Below are 18,702 nucleotides of genomic sequence, written 5' to 3'. Positions count from 1 at the left end.
GGGTTCATTTTTTAAACTACCTGTCCAGCCTCCCTCCATTCTAAAAATATATTTTAATAACAATATTGATTTAAATATTTTTTTTTTTTTTTAGTGGCACCACAAATGTGAATTAATACTTACAAAACAATTTACCAAACAAAACACATTACAAAATTGCAAAATTTCTGCAGACATGTCAGACCATAATAAATAATACATTTACTTTGTATAGTGCTTTTCATGACATGTATATAAATAATGGTGTACAATAAAAACAACATACATTAAAAATGAATCATATGGCAACTAACAATATTGTAGACATGATGCTAAAGTACAGATTTAGCTTATCCACTTAGTTATATTAGGAAGTTTGCCATCTTTATGGCCGGCCCTGGTAACTTCACCCCAACTTCTCTTATCCCCAGAACACAGTAACTTAACAACATAAGTGTTTTTCTGACATTTTTGGGAAATTTAAGGGAAAATAAAAAAATCCAACCGTAGCAGAGCCCCAAGTTCCATGGGGACGTCCTCGAGGGCGTGGATGTTCTCCCCATCAAAGGCCAGTGGGATTTCACTCTCATGGTGAAATGGATTTTCGCCAATGTGCAGCAAAGGAGTGAAGAGCGGTGAAATCTGTGTCAACAAAAGTAAGAAAAGATTAATACACATACAATTAACAAAGAACATAACAAATGTTCAGCTGTAGTTTTATATAAGCATGAACACCTATGTTTATGAAGAAACATATGATTGGTGTATAGGCATACCTTGTCACGGACATAAAGGCCACTGGGGTCCTCATTAAAGAGGTAGGGCAAGAGCAGAATCGCTGCTGTGGTCTCCAGTCCAAGTAAAGTAAAGCAATGATCTTACTACACTTGCTTATTTTATAACAAAATACATTAGAGAAAGGGAAGGAATGAGAGCAAATCCCTCTCCTGTATTGTCCTTCAGGGACTGTCAAAATAACAGGACTATGTCCTCACCCCTGCCTCGCCTCTCTACCTCTGATAGTCCTTGAATTATCTTTTTGCCTATATCCATTCCATGGACTTGATTCATTTCTGAGAAGATCTGAAAAGATCATTTGCACACATTTTTATGCTAATAGATTTCAGTTTGTTTTGACTGTTATGTAGGTTAAATGTACACTTCAAATGCAGCTGTCCTACAGCATATCTGTACCTTCTTCTTGGTCCCAATTGCATTGTGTCCATGTTCTGTCCTATAAGAATTTAGCAAAGGAAGAGAAAGTGTCAAAGAATAGTCTTACAAGCATTAAAAGATATATATATATATATATATATATATATACAGTGCCTTGCAAAAGTTTTCGGCCCCCTTGAACTTTGCGACCTTTTGCCACATTTCACGCTTCAAACATAAAGATATAAAACTGTATTTTTTTGTGAAGAATCAACAACAAGTGGGACACAATCATGAAGTGGAACGACATTTATTGGATACAGTGCCTTGCGAAAGTATTCGGCCCCCTTGAACTTTGCGACCTTTTGCCACATTTCACGCTTCAAACATAAAGATATAAAACTGTATTTTTTTGTGAAGAATCAACAACAAGTGGGACACAATCATGAAATGGAACGACATTTATTGGATATTTCAAACTTTTTTAACAAATCAAAAACTGAAAAATTGGCCGTGCAAAATTATTCAGCCCCCTTAAGTTAATACTTTGTAGCGCCACCTTTTGCTGCGATTACAGCTGTAAGTCGCTTGGGGTATGTCTCTATCAGTTTTGCACATCGAGAGACTGAAATTTTTTCCCATTCCTCCTTGCAAAACAGCTCGAGCTCAGTGAGGTTGGATGGAGAGCATTTGTGAACAGCAGTTTTCAGTTCTTTCCACAGATTCTCGATTGGATTCAGGTCTGGACTTTGACTTGGCCATTCTAACACCTGGATATGTTTATTTTTGAACCATTCCATTGTAGATTTTGCTTTATGTTTTGGATCATTGTCTTGTTGGAAGACAAATCTCCGTCCCAGTCTCAGGTCTTTTGCAGACTCCATCAGGTTTTCTTCCAGAATGGTCCTGTATTTGGCTCCATCCATCTTCCCATCAATTTTAACCATCTTCCCTGTCCCTGCTGAAGAAAAGCAGGCCCAAACCATGATGCTGCCACCACCATGTTTGACAGTGGGGATGGTGTGTTCAGGGTGATGAGCTGTGTTGCTTTTACGCCAAACATAACGTCTTGCATTGTTGCCAAAAAGTTCAATTTTGGTTTCATCTGACCAGAGCACCTTCTTCCACATGTTTGGTGTGTCTCTCAGGTTGCTTGTGGCAAACTTTAAACAACACTTTTTATGGATATCTTTAAGAAATGGCTTTCTTCTTGCCACTCTTCCATAAAGGCCAGATTTGTGCAATATACGACTGATTGTTGTCCTATGGACAGAGTCTCCCACCTCAGCTGTAGATCTCTGCAGTTCATCCAGAGTGATCATGGGCCTCTTGGCTGCATCTCTGATCAGTCTTCTCCTTGTATGAGCTGAAAGTTTAGAGGGACGGCCAGGTCTTGGTAGATTTGCAGTGGTCTGATACTCCTTCCATTTCAATATTATCGCTTGCACAGTGCTCCTTGGGATGTTTAAAGCTTGGGAAATATTTTTGTATCCAAATCCGGCTTTAAACTTCTTCACAACAGTATCTCGGACCTGCCTGGTGTGTTCCTTGTTCTTCATGATGCTCTCTGCGCTTTTAACGGACCTCTGAGACTATCACAGCGCAGGTGCATTTATACGGAGACTTGATTACACAGGTGGATTGTATTTATCATCATTAGTCATTTAGGTCAACATTGGATCATTCAGAGATCCTCACTGAACTTCTGGAGAGAGTTTGCTGCACTGAAAGTAAAGGGGCTGAATAATTTTGCACGTCCAATTTGTCAGTTTTTGATTTGTTAAAAAAGTTTAAAATATCCAATAAATGTCGTTCCACTTCATGATTGTGTCCCACTTGTTGTTGATTCTTCACAAAAATACAGTTTTATATCTTTATGTTTGAAGCCTGAAATGTGGCAAAAGGTCGCAAAGTTCAAAGGGGCCGAATACTTTCGCAAGGCACTGTATATACAATGGGGCAAAGAAGTATTTAGTCAGCCACCAATTGTGCAAGTTCACCCACTTAAAAATATGAAAGAGGCCTGTAATTTTCATCATAGATACACTTCAACTATGACAGATAATTGATTTTTTTTTAATCCAGAAAATCACATTGTAGGATTTTTAATGAATTTATTTGCAAATTATGGTGGCAAATAAGTATTTGGTCACCTACAAACAAGCATGATTTCTGGCTCTTACAAACCGGTAACTTCTTCTTTAAGAGGCTCCTCTGTCCTCCACTCATTACCTGTATCAATGGCACCTGTTTGAACATGTTATCAGTATAAAATACACCTGTCCACAACCACAAACAGTCACACTCCAAACTCCACTATGGCCAAGACCAAAGAGCTGTCAAAGAACACCAGAAACAAAATTGTAGACCTGCACCAGGCTGGGAAGACTGAATCTGCAATAGGTAAGCAGTTTGGTTTGAAGAAATCAACTGTAGGAGCAATTGTTAGGAAATGGAAGACATACAAGACCACTGATAATCTCCCTCAATCTGTGGTTCCACGCAAGATCTCACCCCGTGGGGTCAGAATGATCACAAGAACGGTGAGCAAAAATCCCAGAACCACACGGGGGGACCTAGTGAATGACCTGCAGAGAGCTGGGACCAAAGTAACAAAGCCTACCATCAGTAACACACTACGCCGCCAGGGACTCAAAACCTGCAGTGCCAGACGTGTCCCCCTGCTTAAGCCAGTACATGTCCAGGCCCGTCTGAAGTTTGCTAGAGAGCATTTGGATGATCCAGAAGAAGATTGGGAGAATGTCATATGGTCAGATGAAACCAAAATATAACTTTTTGGTAAAAACTCAACTTGTCGTGTTTGGAGGACAAAGAATGCTGAGTTGCATCCAAAGAACACCATACCTACTGTGAAGCATGGGGGTGGAAACATAATGCTGGTTGGCTGTTTTTCTGCAAAGGGAGCAGGACGACTGATCCGCGTAAAGGAACGAATGAATGGGGCCATGTATCGTGAGATTTTGAGTGAAAACCTTCTTCCATCAGCAAGGGCATTGAAGATGAAACGTGGCTGGGTCTTTCAGCATGACAATGATCCTAAACACACTGCCCGGGCAACGAAGGAGTGGCTTCTTCGTAAGAACCATTTCAAGGTCCTGGAGTGGCCTAGCCAGTCTCCAGATCTCAACCCCATAGAAAATCTTTGGAGGGAGTTGAAAGTCCGTGTTGCCCAGCAACAGCCCCAAAACATCACTGCTATAGAGGAGATCTGCATGGAGGAATGAGCGAAAATACCAGCAACAGTGTGTGAAAACCTTGTGAAGACTTACAGAAAATGTTTGACCTCTGTCATTGCCAACAAAGGGTATATAACAAAGTATTGAGTTAAACTTTTGTTATTGACCAAATACTTATTTTCCACCATAATTTGCAAATAAATTCATTAAAAATCCTACAATGTGATTTTCTGGATTTTTTTTCTCTCATTTTGTCTGTCATAGTTGAAGTGTACCTATGATGAAAATTACAGGCCTCATCTTTTTAAGTGGAAGAACTTGCACAATTGGTGGATGACTAAATACTTTTTTGCCCCACTGTATATATATATATATATATATTTATATAATAAATATTGAAAGATAAATGGCATCAACATACAATTGAATGCAAAATAGAAGAACATATTGGAGAAAGCACTAGCCAATACAGTACTGCCATACAGTAGCAGTACAGTCATACAGACTTAATATCACATTTCAAGATATCTTTGTACACAAATTGTTTAATATTTTCTCAGGCTGACTTGAAAGATTATAAGCAACATTTTGCTGCGTGGCAATACTGTGTTTGGATTCTGAATGGCATTTACACAAAAGAGGAAGTCAAGTATTAATTCCATTATGCATTTGAATCCCATCTACAGCTACCATCTAAGCTATTAATTTCCTTCCACAAGGGGGCGGACATGTAACGTTTCCAAAATTGGATAGTATTGTACATGTAACGATTCCAAAATGGGGTAGTATTGTCCATGTAACATTTCCAAAATGGGATAGTATTGTACATGTAACATTTCTAAAATGGGATAGTATTGTACATGTAACGTTTTCAAAATGGGATAGTATTGTCCATGTAACGTTTCCAAAATGGGATAGTATTGTCCATGTAACGTTTCCAAAATGGGATAGTATTGTACATGTAATGTTATGACCCCTTGCTGTAGCAAGCTATATGAAGAGGAAGACCTCCATTGACGATTCAGTTCGTTGTAACATCTCGCCGGGACAGGTCACCGTCCTTAGTTAGTTAGTTAGTAACGTTAGCTAGTTCATTATCACAAAAGTGAGAACTGCTCTAGATTGGAATTTTACGTTAATGAGTGTAAAGCCATGTTGGTTTTATGTAAACGATATACAATATATGGGAAAGAACATAGTTGTGGGAAATAATCCAAACCTAGTTGTGCCTAGTTAGGACATAACGTTATCTAGCTAGATAACGGTACTGTACTGTAGCTCATATATTTAATATTTACGGTAATTAACTATTGTAACGTTATGGAAGATATTCACAGAAAACCATAATTGTCTTCGTTATTCATTTTTAGTATGTTATATTATTATAATAAATTATTTCGAGACATATTCAGAGCCAAACATCAACCCAACTTAACCTTTTTAACTTGTTGTCGCCTCCAAACTTGTCACGATTGTTTTCAGATGTAATTGCAAAGTTCCCTGAAGAAGTCCAGCAACAACGGAGGTTCCTCGATGAACCCACCTTCTGACACGTTCTTTGAAGAACCTTTTGGGGCTGTTTTTCATTGACCAAGAACCCTACGGTTCTTAGGGGATCTGAGACCAACTCCAGTTGAACCCTTAATCTTTAGAGTTGTAGTCAGCTCTATTTACTCTCAGATTCAAAACATGATGATTAGCATCAACAATCAAGTCAGCTGCTGTTGCTCCAATACGGTAGAAGGTGAGACTGTGAACTGATGTTGAACTGGGCAGTCAGTCAATCATTCTGTACTATGAGTCTATCAAATCAAATCAAATTGAGTTTTACCTTACAGTGAAATGCTGACTTACAAGCGCCTAACCAACAATGCAGTTTAAAAAATGTACAAATAAGAATAAGAAATAAAAGGAACAAGTAATTAAAGAGTAGAAGTTAAATAGCAATAGCTAGACTATATACAGAGGGTACCGGTAACAAAGAGTGGGGGAGACTTCCTCTGACACCGCCTGGTATAGAGGTCCTGGATGGCAGGATGCTTGGCTCCAGTGATGTACTGGGCTGTACGCACTACCCTCTGTAGTGCCTTGCGGTCAGAAGCAGAGCAGTTGCCATACCAGGCAGGGATGCAACCATGCTCTCGATAGCGCAGCTGTAGAACCTTTTGAGGATCTGAGGACCCATACTAAATCTTTTCAGTCTCCTGAGGGGGAATACGTTTTGTCGTGCCCTCTTCACGACTGTCTTCGTGTGCTTGGAGCATGATAGTTTGTTAGTGATGTGGACACCAAGTAACTTGAAGCTCTCAACCTGCTCCACTACAGCCCCGTCAATGAGAATGGGGGCGTGCTAGGTCTTCCTTTTCCTGTAGTCCACAATCCTCTCCTTTGTCTTGATCACTTTGAGTGGAGGTTGTTATCCTGGCACCACACGGCCAGGTCTCTGACCTCCTCCCTATAGGCTGTCTCGTCGTTGTTTGTGATCAGGCCTACCACTGTTGTGGCTTCGGCAAACTTAATAATGGTGTTGGAGTCGTGCCTGGCCGTGCAGTCATGAGTGAACAGGGAGTACAGGAGGGGGCTGAGCACGCACTCCTGAGGGGCCCCTTCGTTGAGGATCAGCGTGGGGATCAGCATGTTGTTACCTATCCTTAAAAAACATGAGCTGGCGCACACCCAGAAAATAGTTTGTGTGGCGGTGCTGACTAACGGTGAATAAACTATCAAAATAAAGAAAGTCGCACAATCCATGTATAAACTCGCAGCAATTTAATGGGGTTTTACCAACGTTTCAGCATCACTGTGCCTTCCTCAGGGTGATGTTATGAATACTCGAATCAGGTTATGTAGACAAACAGTGAAATTAGTGCAACCAATGACAATAGTGAGGGGTGTGTCATAATGATTAAGTTAATTAAAATTCATTAGTGAAACTGTTAAAAAAAGACTATATGGCATATTAAATATATTACGCTATTGTTATCATATAGAAACATCATGGAATATTGTACATCACATTAGCATTAACATACATTGTAACATTCAATTTCACATAATATGGATATTTCATATTTAAAAGTACAGAAGTCAGAACCCATCACCTGATATGTTTAAGAGACAGAATAATGCACGATGGTCAATGCTATCTGGAATCCTTGGGACATCCCTACCCTAAACCCTAACCCCGACCTTAACCATTTTAAATGTCAACTTCAATGGGCTACGGACATCCCAAGGATATATCTCTACCTGAAAAACATGATCTAAGTAATTGATAGTTGGTATTCAGCAGTCATAAAGCCTTAATTACTTTAATGAACTACTAAAATAGTGATTTTGTCAGACAGCAGCTCTACGTGTTATTGACTGACTGATCCATTCATCCTTCCATCCCTCCTCAGCCTTCTTCTCCGCTGAAGACCCAGTGAGGGTGGAGCTCAGTCAGAGAGTTGTTGCAGGACTGGTTAGGAAGAACACTTCTACAGCCAGAGAGGTGAGAGGTCACACATGGTTTAGATGGTAAATATTTATGAATATTTATGAACCTAATGCAGCTTGGAGTGATCAGATGACAGAAATCACATTTAGGTGCCAGGTGTAACTGAGGCCATAGATGCTCCACATCCATAACTTTGAGTGTTTTACATAATATGACTAAATGCGTTTCTTTCTGTGTTGTAGGGGCAGTCAAGAAATGGAACAGCAAAGCCACATAAAATGACATAAGCAGAGCTGTGGGAGACCACCTCAAGCCCCTGGTAGAGCCGTGGGTGGTGTTTACCACGCCATCAGCAGGCTGAAAAATGCTTACCACCAACAGAAAACAACTTCCATTTCACATTATAATCAACTACAATGCTTCACCTTCACCAATATAAACATGGCGTCTACTGGCTGTAAACAATTAAAAACAAGAAAAAAACGTATTTTTCCCCCACTAGTTTCTAGAACTCTCGTCTGCCTAAAACTCACTAGCGTCTAGAACTCTCGTCCCCTTGGAACGAGCCCAAACAAAACTCATCTCCAATACACGAAAAACGTGCAGTCAAAATAAATTGTGATCCATGGCAACTCACTGCCTAAACGCAAAACCTTTTGACTTCCCACCCTTGATACAATCAGCAACCAAGTTGTCCTTATCACGGACATGTCTGATTTCAAGAGGAAACTCCTGCAATATCTGTAGTAACTTTTCACCTCACGGCAGAGCTTCTCGCTCTTTTCAGGGTTCACTAGATAGGTATGTTGTTGGATCTGGGCCCAGTACCCAATGTCATGATCTCATACATTTGGATTGGCATATCTGAGAATGAACCCTGACATTCTAAAAGCTGTGCAACAATGTCAATATAATTGTACCAAAAAATTGTCAGTTGGTTGCATAAATAATGATCATCACTAAATCATTATCATTACATGAAATGTAAATATGAAATATTTGATTGCAGTCCTTTTTTCAACGGCTTTTCAATTACATTTTGCTAGGTCGGATAGCCCCAATGTCAAAACACAGTTTTAACGTGTCCAAGTCAATAACCAATATGCAGGAACAGTTTGGGATAAATTGAAAACCTAAACATAACATGTGCAATATACACAAACATCTGCCACAATAATCATATTACTTGTATTTTTTAAACAAGCATCTTATAAACTGCACAAGCACCAGAAACACTGTTGTTTTGACAAGTAGAAATACATCACTGATATAGTGATATAGTGTTAGTCACTTTTTGTTAAATCACATAAATAATAACTCGTTCAATTCAGAGCCTGGATTTTTCCGTGAGGCTAATATCCCTATCATGTTGAAATCAATAGAACAGGGGGCAAATGATTACGGATATTCTACATTGTGACATTAATTCATTGATATCATGAAACAACTCCTTCATGTATGTATTTTCTGATGTTTGATCAGAGGTATTTTATCAGATAATCTCTGGTGTAGCCTCACAGCTATTAGATTTCTCTCCTATGTGTGTTTTCTCTGGTGTGACATCAGGCTGGTCAACTGAGTAAATCTCTTCCCACATTGAGCACAGCTATAAGATTTATATCCTGTGTGTGTTCTCTGGTATACAGTTAGATAGCTAGACTAGTAAAACTCTTCCCACATTGAGCACATCTATAAGGTTTCTCTCCTGTGTTTGTACTCTGGTGTATAGTCAGACTGCTAGATGTAACAAAACTCTTGACATTTTCATCACAGCTATAAGATTTCTCTCCTGTGTGTGTTCTCCGGTGTTTAGTCAGACTGCTAGATGTAACAAAACTCTTCCCACATTCATCACAGCTATAAGATTTCTCTCCTGTGTGGATTGTCTGATGAATTTTAATGCCTGATGAGGAGGTGAATCTCTTCCCACAAACAGAGCAGCGGTGAGTTCTCTTCCCTGTGGGTCTCTGCTGGTGTTTCTAGAGGTGTTCTGATGTGGAGAGACTCTTCTCTGCCTTGTCAGCATCATGATGTTGTTGAAGCTCCCCAGAGGATCTACAATAGTCACGTCTCTCTCCTGCGTGAACAACAAAGTCAGACAGATGGTTAAAGGCCAACAACTGTAAAAGTTCAAATGAACAAGAATAGTCATATTTTGTCTTGTTTTCACATTAGTAGTAACATCGATGATAGAGTTATTCAAGTTGTGGAAAACCCTAAGCAATGTACCAGATTACTTTTGGTCTCCAATATAGGACAATTTTGGTGTTTGCTAAAATTGCGGCACGAGGGCGATGCACACTCAATTTGGTTGTAGAAACTCCTCCCTGCTAATGAGGAAACCGCTAGTTATGGATGTAGTATATCTGCCTGGAGAAAAAATGGTGTGCAAAGATTTTAGTTTTTCACAATGTATACTGAATGTGAATGGGGAAAAACTCTGGGGAGTAACCTCCATTTCCAGAGTGCATTTCACACCACTTTGGATTATAATTGTAAGGCTCGTTTGAATGTCCTGCCTAATATAATGTTTGTGTTATTGTCACAAATCTGCGTTATACTTTTTTTTAAAACACTTCAACCAGTAAAATGCTCTTTGGCTAGCTTATCCATCAGCCTGACAATGAGGGTGTGTACACTAAGTGTTTGCCAAATTGGCACAAAACTTCACCTAACAACATAGATCTACAGTAGGACCCATAACTTCACCTAACATAGACCTACTGTAGGACCCATAACTTCACCTAACATAGACCTACTGTAGGACCCATAACTTCACCTAACAACATAGACCTACTGTAGGACACAAGACCTTCTACGCATATAGAAGTAGGATTAGTCTACCTGGCTTTTGTGCAAATGTAGGCCTATAAATGTGCCCAGTTGTGGATGTCTGATAGTATTACTCATTGTCTTAACTCACCACCACTAATGAGTTGTGGAGCTTCCAAATACATTTTTCTTCACCTCAAACAGCAAGTAAACAAAGTCTAATCAAAATCAATTGCAAATGAGAATAGTTCTTTAAAGTATTTGAAAAACATTTCCAGCTCTCGCCCTTTTGATAACCACTCAGCACGAAAGGGAAAAACTGTGTCTGTCCCGAACTCACTGGCGCGGGAAACCGAGAGCCCAGAATTATTTTAAACAATGTATCAAGTTCGTTGTAGACAGGCCATGTGATTTACAGGATATTTATTTGCAATGTTTTTATTTCTTGGCTTTATGTAGGCAATTTTTTACATAGTTGGCAATGGCAATAAAAGTTAGATTTGTACATTTTCATTTAGATAGAATGTAGATTAATCACAGACAATGATTTTGAGATACTATTATCAATGAAATGAAACTGTTCCACAAAAATGTGAATATTAAAATCATAACTGGCATGCAAATCAGTATAAATGGTAAGATAAATTTGCATTCCAAATGTAGGTTGCTGACTGCTTGTGTAGCCTATTACCAGCAACGTCAGAATTTATGAAGGCCAGCAGGAGGAGGTGGTTCAGGAAGAGTTCTCTCTCTTCTGGTTGGGCCACATTGATGTAATGGCATGAAAATAAATTGGCTGAATATTATACAATGACTTGTCAACAGCTCTAATAACTTGACCCACACAGGAAATCTACACTGGCAATTCTAGAATATACTATATATCCTAGAAACCTGGTTAAACTATCATTATGACATCATGGATGGATTCTAGAATATACTATACAGCCTAGAATCCTGGTTAAACAATCATTATGACATCATCGATGGATTCTAGAATATACTATATAGCCTAGAAACCTGGTTAAACTATCATTATGACATCATGGATGGCCAGTCTTTGTATTCATAGTGTAGTGAATTCAGGGGGTAGCCCTGGGCTGAACTCAAACCTGGGTCCAGCGTCTGTCAAGCCAAAACCTTATAAGTGTTACACTTCTCCTTCCCCCCATCCCTCAGCTGTTTACCAAACCAAGTCTCTAGGCAGCCATTTTGTTGCTGTTTAAAAAACCCACACAACCCAGCAATCTGCAGTTCAAACAATAACAAATCTGTCATTCCACCACTGTTTTGGTAATAAGATGATTATGGGGTTGGAGAAATGTAACTACAGACAGACAGACCTATGGATGCAAGGACTGACCATCCATGATATCAACATTATAGTTTTAACCATGTTGAGGCTAAACAGTGTTGATTTACATTGTTTCTAAACATTAGAGTAAAAAAAAGCTTATTTGGGGTTCTGATGGGGTATAACAGTTGAACTAAGTTCATGAGGCATGTGTTATATTCTTCAAGAATTACTGGCTATAAATAAATAATTAAAAAGTCACAATATGGATGTAACAATTGCAGATTTCCCCTTTAACAACAAACATCCGTTCAACAACTGCAGAGTTTGTGCCTCTGTTTTTAAGACAGTACTTACTAGTGTTAATCAGAGAACGGTTTCTCAAAACCATCTTATGGCTAAGTTCAGCGTTAGAACCATTGGATGCCTTAAGATGCATTTGGGAGACCGGGCCCAGATATCCAGTTTCCTCCTCTTCTTCCTCCTCCTGTTTGGGTGGGTATAATTTGTGGAACGTTCCAACAGGAATCCGTTCCAAAAACTTCGTAAATAACAAGGTTGCCAACAAGCAACGCATACAGAGTCGTATAACAGTGAATGAGATACCGGGTAGGGAGTGAGCTATGTAACTACGTTTTTCACTCACCACGTTTATTCGGAAAAAATGTCTCTTCGTTCTAGTAGCCTCCACCATTTCTCATTCGTTGGTTTAGTTATTATTTCCGGTGTTCCTGCATTTGCGGGTGAACTCTGATGCGCCTCAATTGGGGAATCGCTGTGGTTGAAATGTAACTAATGACCGCAAGCCCCAGTGTTTTATTAGCTAGGTGGCTTGTACACAATTGTTACCGATGATACTGTATATACCTACTCGTACTACAGAAGCATGCATTGTATTTTGCCAAGTTCTCTCTGTGTTAATCCTTTTCCCCAAATATAGCAGGTAACTTGTGTCTATGTCGATGTTTTTGAGTTCATCTTGCCTAGTTAAATATAGATAAAATAAATTAGAACATGTAAAATATATACTTTGACCTATTTCAGGTAACCCCAAGATGCTTGATTCACCACACCTGCTTTTGAATGACTTTCCAGTCGTTTTTGCTTTACATTCCGACTTTTGAACGTCTGTTTATTGGACATATATATTAGTGTCTAATAAAAAATAGCAACTTATGTAAAGCATCCCATCTGTGTTAAGGTTAAAGTGTGTGTATATATATATATATATGTGTATGTGTGTAGTGTAGGTCTTCTTGATGTCCACTAGGTGTCAGCACAGCTTCAATAATGTCACACCTGGTTCACAACATGTTTTTCATGTGTAACAAATCAAATTGTATTTGTCACATGCGCCGAATACTACATGTGACTACCTTACAGTGAAATGCTGAAATGAAGCCCTTAACCAACAATTTAGTTGTAAGAAAAATGTGTTAAATAAGAAATAAAAGTAACAAATAATTAAAGATCAGCAGTAAAATAAAAATAGCAAGGCTATATACATGGGGTACCGGTGTTCCTTTCAAGTCCAGTGGTGTAAATTACTTAACAAAAATGTATTTAAACTACTCCACTACATTTAGTTTATATCTGTTTTTTTTGTATCTGTACTTTTACTCTCTGTTTCTTTACAACATTCAATTTTACTTCGCCACATTTTTAAAGAAATTCATATATTTTTTACTCCATACTGGCACCCAAAAGTACTTTATGCATTTGAATGCTAAGCCGGACAGGAAAATGGTCCAATTCACACACTTATCAAGAGAACATCCCTACTGCCTCTGATCTAGCGGACTCACTAAACACATGCTTCGTTTGTAAATTATGTCTGAGTGTTCCCATGGCTATTTCATAATTAAAAATACAAGACAATTGTGCTGTCTGGTTTGCTTAATATATGGAAGGTCAAATAATTTATACTTTTACCACTGACACTTAAGTATCTTTTATCAATGAGGTTTACTTAGTATTTTACTGGTTCACTTTTACTTGAGACATTTTCTATTAACATATCTTTACTTTTACTCAAGAATGACAATTGGGTACTTTTTCAACCACTGTTCAAGAAGTTTAGCACCCAATACCCAACATTCACTTGGTGGCTTGAAGTAGGAGTGCTGAACTAGGATCTGTTTAGCATTTGTGAGTAGAATGAATAACATTACTTTGACGGGGTGTGGGGGGTACTGATTCCAGTTCAGCATTCTTAGCCTGAGACATTTCATAAATGCGTACAGAGGAGCACTTTTCTACGATCAGCTTTGCCTAGATCATTCTGAATCAGTTGTCTCTGGAATAACTTTATATGGACAGCGGTGGGTTTGTTTGTAGATCAGCACTCCTTCTCAACACCAGTTGCTGTACCCTAACATTTTATTATCCAATTTCCCTTAATGTCTATGTCCTTCCGGAACCCCACCTCAACATTGTTCTGTCAAGGCAACAAAAGCACGTTGGCATGCTCTTGAAATGAATTTAACTCACAACCTCTCCTTTGGGAATTCACCACCATATCTACAACTATTTTTAAACTATCTTAACATGTGGCTTTCTTCAGGCGGACCAAGACTAGGAACACTTTTGAATGGTCTACAAAGAATGGCCCCAGGTCAAAGTTGGCTTTTGCAGACAAGGATAATATATTGTTACTCCACGACATAGTATGTTATCACAACTCTATTAAAAGGACATTCTGTACAAGGTGTCACTTCAGTCTTTCTATTTGATGGGAACTACCCCTACCCCCCAACAAACCTCAAGTTAGTTCTTTCATGCCAACAAAAGGCAGAATCAAAAATGGCTCTCTTCAGATTTGAACTCTCAAACTCTGGTTTGGGGAGCAAACACCATCACCACTACTCTACCAGAGAGACAGGGAATAGATGTTAAGGGGTACTTTGAAATGCACACATCAAAGACAACATTTCAGAGGTTAGAGAATGGTGTGGGGGCTTGTACTTCTTGGGTCCCCCAACCGTTCCTCAATCTTCTTTTGATGACTACAAACAGAGATTATGAATCTTCAAAACCTACACTATAGAATGGTTGTGTTTAGGAACAGGGGACGAAATTCGAAAGAGGCGTATTTCCAATTACCAACAAATAGACCCTAGAAATGTTATTCCAAAATCTTAATATTGGAACTTTGGCCCTTCATTTGCCTACTACTGCCTATAAGCTATCATAACACGTGAGTTTTTTCTTGGGGACAAGGTATCGGAACGCTTTTGAATGGTCTACAAAGCATGCCCCCAGGTCAAAGTTGGCTTTTGCAGACAAGGATAATATATTGTTACTCCACGACATAGTATGTTATCACAACTCTATTAAAAGGACATTCTGTACAAGGTGTCACTTCAGTCTTTCTATTTGATGGGAACTACCCCTACCCCCCAACAAACCTCAAGTTAGTTCTTTCATGCCAACAAAAGGCAGAATCAAAAATGGCTCTCTTCAGATTTGAACTCTCAAACTCTGGTTTGGGGAGCAAACACCATCACCACTACTCTACCAGAGAGACAGGGAATAGATGTTAAGGGGTACTTTGAAATGCACACATCAAAGACAACATTTCAGAGGTTAGAGAATGGTGTGGGGGCTTGTACTTCTTGGGTCCCCCAACCGTTCCTCAATCTTCTTTTGATGACTACAAACAGAGATTATGAATCTTCAAAACCTACACTATAGAATGGTTGTGTTTAGGAACAGGGGACGAAATTCGAAAGAGGCGTATTTCCAATTACCAACAAATAGACCCTAGAAATGTTATTCCAAAATCTTAATATTGGAACTTTGGCCCTTCATTTGCCTACTACTGCCTATAAGCTATCATAACACGTGAGTTTTTTCTTGGGGACAAGGTATCGGAACGCTTTTGAATGGTCTACAAAGCATGCCCCCAGGTCAAAGTTGCCTTTTGCAGACAAGGATAATATATTGTTACTCCACGACATAGTATGTTATCACAACTCTATTAAAAGGACATTCTGTACAAGGTGTCACTTCAGTCTTTCTATTTGATGGGAACTACCCCTACCCCCCAACAAACCTCAAGTTAGTTCTTTCATGCCAACAAAAGGCAGAATCAAAAATGGCTCTCTTCAGATTTGAACTCTCAAACTCTGGTTTGGGGAGCAAACACCATCACCACTACTCTACCAGAGAGACAGGGAATAGATGTTAAGGGGTACTTTGAAATGCACACATCAAAGACAACATTTCAGAGGTTAGAGAATGGTGTGGGGGCTTGTACTTCTTGGGTCCCCCAACCGTTCCTCAATCTTCTTTTGATGACTACAAACAGAGATTATGAATCTTCAAAACCTACACTATAGAATGGTTGTGTTTAGGAACAGGGGACGAAATTCGAAAGAGGCGTATTTCCAATTACCAACAAATAGACCCTAGAAATGTTATTCCAAAATCTTAATATTGGAACTTTGGCCCTTCATTTGCCTACTACTGCCTATAAGCTATCATAACACGTGAGTTTTTTCTTGGGGACAAGGTATCGGAACGCTTTTGAATGGTCTACAAAGCATGCCCCCAGGTCAAAGTTGGCTTTTGCAGACAAGGATAATATATTGTTACTCCACGACATAGTATGTTATCACAACTCTATTAAAAGGACATTCTGTACAAGGTGTCACTTCAGTCTTTCTATTTGATGGGAACTACCCCTACCCCCCAACAAACCTCAAGTTAGTTCTTTCATGCCAACAAAAGGCAGAATCAAAAATGGCTCTCTTCAGATTTGAACTCTCAAACTCTGGTTTGGGGAGCAAACACCATCACCACTACTCTACCAGAGAGACAGGGAATAGATGTTAAGGGGTACTTTGAAATGCACACATCAAAGACAACATTTCAGAGGTTAGAGAATGGTGTGGGGGCTTGTACTTCTTGGGTCCCCCAACCGTTCCTCAATCTTCTTTTGATGACTACAAACAGAGATTATGAATCTTCAAAACCTACACTATAGAATGGTTGTGTTTAGGAACAGGGGACGAAATTCGAAAGAGGCGTATTTCCAATTACCAACAAATAGACCCTAGAAATGTTATTCCAAAATCTTAATATTGGAACTTTGGCCCTTCATTTGCCTACTACTGCCTATAAGCTATCATAACACGTGGGTTTTTTCTTGGGGACAAGGTATCGGAACGCTTTTGAATGGTCTACAAAGCATGCCCCCAGGTCAAAGTTGCCATCTGCACACAAGGTTAGTAATTTCTCCAAATTAAAGTTTGTTACTCCATGACATAATATCACAATACTATTGAAATTACTTTCTTTACAATGTGACTGGAGTGTTGGACTATTTTTTGGCCCTTCCTCTGACACTGCCTAGTATATACAGTAGGTCCTCGATGGTAGGAAGCTTCTACCCAGTGATGTACTCGCCCGTCAGCAATCAAATTTTATTCATAAATCCCTTACAACATCAGCCGATGTTGAAACCCAGCCTAAAACCCCAAAACAGCAAGCAATGCAGATGCACAGTGGCTAGAAAAAACTCCCTAGAAAGGCAGGAACCTAGGAAGAAACCTAGAGAGGAACCAGGCTATGAGGGGTGGCCAGTCCTCTTCTGGCTGTGCCGGTTGGAGATAACAGTACATGGCCAAACGTTCATATCACCAGCAGGCTCAAATAATAATCACAGTGGTTGTAGAGTGCAACAGGTCAGCACCTCAAGAGTAAATGTCAGGTCCGGGACAAGGTAGCACGTCCGGTGAATACGTCATGGTTCCATAGCTGCAGGCAGAACAGTTCAAACTGGAGCAGCGGCACGATCAGGTGGACTGGGGCCAGCAAGGAGTGATCATGCCAGATAGTCCTGAGGCATGGTCCCAGGGCTCAGGTCCTCCGCGATAGAAGGGAGAGGGAGAGAGTGAATTAGAGGGAGCATACTTAAATTCACACGGGACACCAGATAAGACAGGATAAATACTCCAGGTTTAACTGACTGACCCTAACCCCCCTACACAAACTATTGCAACCTAAATACTGTGGCCCCGTCCGACGATACACCCTTAGTAGCGCCTTACAGTCAGATGCCGAGCAGTTTCCATACCGGGAGGGGATGCAACCGGTCAGGATGCTCTTGATGGTGCAGCGGTATAACTGAGGATCTGGGGACCCATGTTTTCAGTTTCCTGAGGGGTAAAAGGTGTTATCATGCCCTCTTTCACAACTGTGTTGGTGTGTTTGACTATGATAGTTCGTTGGGGATATGGATATCAAGGAACTTGAAACTTTCAACTTCTCCACTTCAGACCTGTCCATGTTAATGGGGTTCTATTCTGCCCTCCTTCTCCTATAGTCAACAATCAGCTCCTTTTGTCTTGCTCACGTTGAGGGCAAGGTTCTCTTTGCACCACACTGCCAGGTCTCTTACCTCCTCCCTATAGGCCGTCTCATCGTTGTCGGTGATCATGCCTAACACTGTTGTCATCAGCAACCGTAATGGTGTTGGAGTTGTGCTTTGCCATGCAGTCATGGGTGAACAGGGAGTACAGGAGGGGACTAAGCACCCACCTCTGAGTGGCCTTAGTGTTAAGCATCAGCGTGGCAGATGTGTTGTTGGCTACCCTTACCAACTGGGGGCTGCCCGTCAGGAAGTCCAGGATCCAGTTGCAGAGACAGGTGTTTAGTACCAGGATCCTTTGCTTAGTGATCAGCATTGTTGGCACTATGCTGTTGAACGCTGAGCTATAGTCAATTAACAGCATTCTGGGCCTCCCAGGTGGCGCAGTGGTTAAGGGTGCTGTACTGCAGCGCCAGCTGTGCCATCAGAGACCCTGGGTTCGTGCCCAGGCTTTGTCGTAACTGGCCTCGACCGGGACGTCTGTTGGGCGACG

General features: G+C 40.0%; 1 long non-coding RNA gene across 1 annotated transcript; it reads right to left on the bottom strand.

The window, feature by feature from the left end:
* Window positions 1-7,085: 7,085 nt before the first annotated feature.
* LOC139364517 (uncharacterized) lies at window positions 7,086-12,308 on the bottom strand. The gene is made up of 2 exons (XR_011626475.1): window positions 12,194-12,308; window positions 7,086-9,847 (listed from the first exon to the last, which is right to left on the bottom strand). It is a non-coding gene; the product is annotated as an uncharacterized lncRNA (long non-coding RNA).
* Between the last annotated feature and the right edge of the window lie 6,394 nt (window positions 12,309-18,702).

This window comes from Oncorhynchus clarkii, chromosome 13, assembly GCF_045791955.1.
Source record: "Oncorhynchus clarkii lewisi isolate Uvic-CL-2024 chromosome 13, UVic_Ocla_1.0, whole genome shotgun sequence".
Classification (NCBI taxonomy): Eukaryota; Metazoa; Chordata; class Actinopteri; order Salmoniformes; family Salmonidae; genus Oncorhynchus; species Oncorhynchus clarkii.
Note: the sequence above shows the minus strand (reverse complement) of the source record. Positions and strands in the feature narration are given on the sequence as shown.